The sequence below is a fragment of the Rutidosis leptorrhynchoides genome, chromosome 7 (genome assembly GCF_046630445.1).
Source record: "Rutidosis leptorrhynchoides isolate AG116_Rl617_1_P2 chromosome 7, CSIRO_AGI_Rlap_v1, whole genome shotgun sequence".
Classification (NCBI taxonomy): Eukaryota; Viridiplantae; Streptophyta; class Magnoliopsida; order Asterales; family Asteraceae; genus Rutidosis; species Rutidosis leptorrhynchoides.
Window position 1 is genome coordinate 115,183,646 of NC_092339.1, and position 7,199 is coordinate 115,190,844.

Sequence of the window (7,199 nt, forward strand, 5' to 3'; positions counted from 1 at the left end):
ACAGCTTCTGTCAACATTGTTATCAGGTTTGTATTTAATTACACTACAGAGGCATTTTGTCTACTTTAAGAAATGTGTGTAAAGTTGGATTCAGCTGACCAATTTTAGCTCCCATTTTTGTCATTAAATTGTACATATTCTGAGGGCAATATTGTATTTTTTTTTCCTTCATATTGACTTTGACTATGCCTATATATCTTTCTTACACTAATAACAAACACATAATTGAGTGATATCTCCATTTAAAATTCAATCTTATCCATCCATCAAATATAAACATCTAATCCTATCCCTCCATCTCACTCTATCATCAACATCACGTGATAAGTCTTCTTTCCTCTTTTACATTCCCCACAATACCCTCCTTCAAGAAGAAGAAAAAACACACGCAACTTTTTTGGGAAAATTAGGGTGCAATCACAGTACGCTCCATCAACACAAAATTGAGAAAATAGGGTTCAATCAAAAACCATCTGTTGTTCATCATAATCAGAATCTCTCTCTGATTGATGTCTTCTTCACTATAATCACGCTAATCCAATCGATCCCTTCTTCATCATCATCCAAATCTCTGTTAAACGGTCCAGATCAATCGGATATCGTAGCAGATGCAATCGAATTCGTTTCTAACCAAAAGATTAACATGTAAGTCATAAGGGTAGGCTGAATTTCCGTAATTCAATTTCATTAGCGCATTCCTCAGAAGAAGAAAAAACCCGTTCCCAGAATTTAAATAATTACATACGAACCCTTAATTGCATTTTACGATTCCATAAATTCGTCAATTTAGATTCATAAATTCATCAAGTCCGATTTCAAGAATATCCTAATTACATTTAGTGTGTTAGGGTTTTTTTATCAATTAAATTGATTTGTGTTTTAGGTGTTGTTCAGGTATCTACCATACAAATTCGATTATATAGATTCAATTGGCGTGTTTGTTCATCCGACCCGTAATGATTCAAGTTTGTTATAATTAAATAGGTTAGCTTGAAGATCTTGATTAATAGGTTATGCTTTCGGTGAACATTTAACTTGTGAAATCGGTGATTGAGGTAATTTACATATAAGCTGCTACATACACTATGGCATCTAAAAGCTTTTAACCTTTTCTGGATTTTGTTGCACATGCATTACAATGTTATCAAATTGCAGTTACATTAGGTAGTAGTAAAGCTCAACACGAATCTTATTCTCAACACAAAAAGAAGATTATCACGTCGAGGCTTATTTGTATATGCTACTATTTATGATAAAAGATGAGAAATTTGCTCAAAAGTTTTTTTCTTTTCATTTTCTAGGTTGGTCAAAAAGTCAGGAGCCATGTTGGGCACACAGAACCAAGAGTTTAAAGTAGGTTCTATTCCTTCTTTGCTTTTTACTTTAAGTTTCAAAATATTTTGTTACTTATTTCCGATTTGTATCAAATAAGATTGATGAATTTTGTTTTTTAACATAAAACATCCATGTCAGGTTAGTTTTTTGTTGTTTTTTGAATTGATTTTGATTAAGGTTTCAGGTTTGTCTGTTTGATTTCAACATATGAACGAATGTAATCTATTGGATTAGTTTTTATATTGTTTTTTAATTGATTTTAACAAAGTAGATTTAATTTATCTATTTAATTTGGATTCATTAATGAGTGTCTTTTACATAGATGAGTTTTCAATTATTGGAGCATGAAAGAGTCGTGTATACCATTGAACAAAATGAGTGTGGGAGTGTCTCAATTACAATCAATTCTGTCATGCAAATCTCACTGTATGTATTCATACTTTACTTTTTGTATTCGTATTACCATCTACTACTGGTTGGCAATAAGTCCTCTATTTGGAATGCAGGAACAAATTCTGTAAAAGTTGACTCTGCAGCTCACGAGGAATTGCAGATACTTTAAACAGACAAACATCCAAGCCACATGGGTACTGGTAGAGCAAAAGAAGGTTAATCACTAATCAAGTGTTCTTTTCTGTTTATGTACATATCAAAAGTAACTATACTTGAGAGATCAATAATTCAATTCGAATTGAATCCTTATCAATATGACTGTGATGGTACTTTTTGTTTATATGCAATTTTAATCTGGCCATTAAAAGGTTAAGAAATTTATAGTTTTACTCCTAAACTGGGTGTTCCAAGCAACAACCATGCTCGATTACATTGTTAGAAGTAATTTCTACCCAAATTTTTAGACTCAATGCTATTTAGTATTTAATGTTTGGTTTTGTTTTAGGGAGCCATAATCTCATCAAGATTTCAATTGGGCATAAGGGTACTTATAAATACTTTTGTATCTCTATTACATCAACCGCCCAATTGTTGTGTATAAACTGAATATAGTTTTGATTATTTAACAGGGAGTGTGCTTTTAATTAAGTGGTAGAAGAGCTTAACAAGTTGACAACATGTGTAGACCAGAACTTCATACAGTGGATGCACTATATTGCTCAAAAGTTCGTATAGTTACTCTGATGATCTTCCATGCATCAAAAGTTCGTATGTCTTTTTTGGTGGCAGATGCAAGAGGAGTTGATTAACATACTTATCACTTTTTTGGTACGCTGCTTTATTTTAATTGTGTATAAATATCAGCAGCGGCGGTAGCAGATCTTGAAGACATCTGCAATGAACGGTATATAATTCATATAAAATATAAATACTTCATAATCCGATTCTAATTCTAATATCTGATATAGATCAAACATATATGATTAATTTATAATTTTGGAATTATTTTGAATTTGAAGTTTGATTATGGTTTGTTGATACCTATATCCAGATTGGAACAACTTCTACGCCGATAATAAGAACAGATTGAATATTCGACGATGCTATTTGACGTTGATGATCATTAAAATTGAAAGTAGGCATGGTTATTTATTAATGAAGTTCTCTAGCAACTTAAATCGTTAATTATTAGTATTGTTTTTCTAATTGTAAACCAACTGTAGAAGACTTCTTTCGAATGGCATAATTGGGAGAGTACTTCCCGCCATTCCACGGAAGATTTTCCATATATTGAGTCAGGTATCATAACATGGATTATACATACATTCTTTTATTATGGTATGAGATTCATTCACTTTCTCACATTTTTTTCATGGGTGGCAGGATATTAACACACAATTCAACAACGCTATTATTGATCATAGGGACGCTCCATGGATGCTCACCTTTGAGGTTGAAAACATGGATACGGTAAGCCACAACATTACATGAGTAAAATTTCAACTACTCATCTATTCGTTCATCATTTTTTTTTTGTCAATATTTGTTTGTTTATATGTGATCAACTATTTTCAAGTTCTGTTACAGTTGAGACCATTAATCGAATGAAGAGGATGGTTATTTTTGGAATTAGCTAAGTAACTTTAAGTTACCACATCGAAGTGACCTACTCAATCATTCATGATAATATTGGTAAAAGTTGCTACATTTAGGAATTGATGATAAATTTTTGTTATTGTAGATGTCTTATCGGAAGCGTTTACTGACGTTCTATTACTAATTATGTTTTCAGGCTAGCAAAGCTTTTTTTAAAAAAATTCATTGCATGAGTCAAGAGCGATCCTAAGAAAAATGATGAAATTACAAATGAAGAGTTTTCGGATGATTTATGCGTCGAGCTGGTATGGATTCAGAACTTGAAGCTCAGATTGTACGGAACTTTTAATTTATTCCAATTAGTTACACTTTTTTCTTCTGTATATTACTTGATGCTACTTAATTAATAAGTTAGTCTTTAATATCTTAGTGTTGGTGTTTTATATGTTTGTTTTTTGCAATATTCAAAAGCACTTCCAGTATTAGCTTGATATCTATATGGGAGATTGCTACTATGTCAGGTCATTTAACTTTATTAGTATTACAACTTTGCAAGTAAGAGTTCATTATAGTTTAATAGGTTCATTGTTCCTAATGTAGTGTTTATATTTCCATACTTATCCTACTAAAGACGTTTGATTTAAGTATCTCGGAAACTTAGAAGCTTTTGCTTTATCGGTTGATTCTTGGTAAAAAAAAAATGTACGATCGGAGGACATGGTTAATTAGACATGTTTAATTTTTTGTTGGTGTATGTTTCACATTATAAAAGTTCTATTTCTGGTTTATGAATACGAGAAGTTAAGATTAAATTTTTCGATATTCTTTCTTCTTTTGGTTGAACAAGAATGATTGTCTACACTAATCTAGGGTTCGAGGAATGATTGTCTACACTCCACCTCTCCCATACCCTACATTCGTGGGATTGGGCATTATTGTTGTTGTTGTTGTTGTTGTTGTTGTTGTTGTGTGGTTGAACATGAATGGGAAAAATATAAAAGTGATCTTCATAAGCTTTGAAATTGTATGGAAAAGGTCGTGGTGATCTCCTATTATACTAAACCTCTACTATTATCATCTTTTGAATTTAAGCTTCTTTCTCTCAGTAAATGTTAATTTTATCTATTTCCATGGAGGTGGTCGTGGTGGAAGCGGTGATTTTAATTTACCACTAGGGGATACTTTAACAAAGATGGTGATGGCGATAAATTAGAAATCGAGTTGGCATCACATGAAATTGCATAGTGCAAGTTAACTTTGAATCTGCAGGTGACCTTATATCGGCTACATTATAAACTTCACCTTTTTCAGGTAATTTCTTCTATTCTATTACAATTATGTCGTGTCAAATTAGATCATTTTTTGAAACGATCGTGCAAAATGGGTCATGATGTATCGGGGTCTGTCAAAATAGGAGATTTCTAAAAAGGGGCATTTTATCACAGTAATTTTCTGCTTAATGTGTTGCGAACATGATGACTATATTTGAATCTGTGTTGCAAATGTTTCGTCATTTGATTACAAGGTTTGTGATAAAATCCTCTTCTCCATATTTCAATTATCCTTCTTCATATTACGAAATTTAGGGTTATGTTTTGTGAATACAAAGTTTTCATTATTATTACTGCTGCTGCTGCTGCTATTATTATTATTATCAGTAGTTATTTATTTGATTGTATTTATTTCCAATTTAAAATCGTTTACTACACTTGCAAGATTTTGACAATAATTGTTGCTAAACAGATTTTGATATAATTGATGCTTTACAGTTTTGAAATAGATGCGAAATCGTTTATTATATTCGAATTCAAATTGTATTTGCTTACCATATTGTTCTCTAGCGTTTTGTTTGTGCTTACCGGTTAATTTCATTTCAATAGCATTAAATATTTATTTTCAGTTATTATGTTGGGTTTGATCCATTATTTATAAGCTATTGTTTTTAGTTAACTCATCTGGTTAGTATGCGTAGATGGAGTGTGTATGCGGCACAAGTTCGGCAAGAAGAGATGCTTTTACCGTTTGAAGTGAGTGAACATAGTGAAGTCCACTTCCAATCACCAAACTTTGATTCCTTTAATGCATGTTGCCATAACCTTTTTATGATGTTTATTAGATCTTATACAACTGACTATGTTTATAGAAAAAGCCTACTAATTTAAGTATGAATTCAATAGATTAGTCTCACTGAATATGAATTCAATAGGTTAAATATACTAACCATTTATTGGTTATAATGAATACATTTAAAGAATGACAGATAAAAGAAAAAGGAAACATGAAGCAGTCAAAAAGGCTTAATATATGTAATGTATTGTTTTTAAGATATATTTTTTTAACAGGTTTCATGTACAATTTTAATGGTTTCAGTATATATATTTTCATTTTCACTACCAAACTTAATGCAATTGCTTATATAATGTTGGTTCTTTTCATTATTTTCAGATATTGAATGGTACAAGTTGCTAAATTTTGAGGGGTAGTTGTTGGAAACAAAAAGTTATCTTTGTAAGTATCAGTTATATTCTGTTCAAGAAGAATGATATATGATATGCTTGACTTTCACATTTTTCCACCTCTATATAGATTTATTTTAGTGGACACAGATAAAACTTTCTAACCTAAATCTATTTTTTTATTCGAGGAAGATGCTTACCAATTTTCCCATAGGTAACAGTTGCTGCCTGAAAGGAATTGGTTTGATCCTTTAAAAGCATTTAGTTGCACTATTCATGGGTAAGATTCGCAAATAGAACAGAAAAAGTTTCACCGATTTGACTAGACGCTTTCTATTGACCACTTTGATAAACTTATCTCATCTACAAGTTCAACCTTTCTAGATGTTTTTTATTTTGATGGCCTGAACACCATAAATGTTAATGACCGAATGACAGTTTAAACATATGGTATAAGTTGTTTGACCCAAGTCGGCACAATACTTTATGGACTACTTTAAACTTATTTTAGAATCTGACAATGTTCGTCAAATTTGTTAAGTAACTTTTATTGATAGTCATGTGATCTAAAAAGCTTCATCTCGGTAAGGAGTTGCTCTAAGTAGTCTGAAAGAAACGGGTGTTAAGGAAGTTTCATCCGGGTCAGGTTCAAGGAGTAGTTCACCACGAAGTTGTCAAATTTTTAATCTTGATCCACAAGTTGGTGGGTCAAATTGAGTAGGAGCATCAAACGCAAATCAAAATTTAGATCTTTTAGCTGTTGGGATATAAATTAGGATACAATCTCTTTCTCTTATTAGCAGTTATAGTTGTTGATAAAAAATGGTACAACTCAAAAAGTTTGTTAAATATTCCCCTTTGTTGTCAAATTGTGCATATAAATTTTAATATGGCCATTAAAAGGTTAGGAAATTAGTAGTTTACTCCTAAACTGGGTATTTCAAACAACAACCATGCTCGATTACATTGTTAGAAGTAATTTTTACCCAAATTTTTAGACTCAATGCTATTTAGTATTTAATGTTTGATTTTGTTTTAGGGAGCCATAATCTCATCAAGATTTCAATTGGGCATAAGGGTACTTATAAATACTTTTGTATCTCTGTTACATCAACCGCCCAATTGTTGTGTATAAACTGAATATAGTTTTTATTATTTAACAGGGAGTGTGCTTTTAATTAAGTGGTAGAAGAGCTTAACAAGTTGACAACATGTGTAGCCCATGTTCTTCCTGTTTTTGATGATGGTCGATATACCGCCAAAATTGTTCACGTTCTTGGTAAATTATGAGGGCCTGAAGGTTATATATCCCGAGTGGGAAAGAAGATGATGAAGTTGAAGCTCAAAGAAGAAGACAAAAACATGAGATGCTTTAGGTGCATTAGATAAATGCTCAAATATAAAAGCACTCTGTAAAGC

The 7,199-nt window shown here is 31.6% G+C and overlaps 1 long non-coding RNA gene across 4 annotated transcripts; it reads left to right on the forward strand.

Annotated features, from left to right (window-relative positions):
• The first annotated feature begins 907 nt into the window (after positions 1-907).
• Positions 908-3,685, forward strand: LOC139857114 (uncharacterized). 4 transcript variants are annotated; one of them, XR_011762345.1, is made up of 10 exons: positions 908-1,055; positions 1,302-1,353; positions 1,658-1,761; positions 1,842-1,943; positions 2,234-2,272; positions 2,358-2,632; positions 2,780-3,027; positions 3,112-3,198; positions 3,316-3,420; positions 3,531-3,685. It is a non-coding gene; the product is annotated as an uncharacterized lncRNA (long non-coding RNA). The 4 variants fall into 4 exon arrangements; XR_011762346.1 differs by having other exon boundaries at positions 909-1,055; positions 3,305-3,685; XR_011762344.1 differs by having other exon boundaries at positions 911-1,055; positions 3,316-3,685.
• The last annotated feature ends 3,514 nt before the right edge of the window (positions 3,686-7,199 follow it).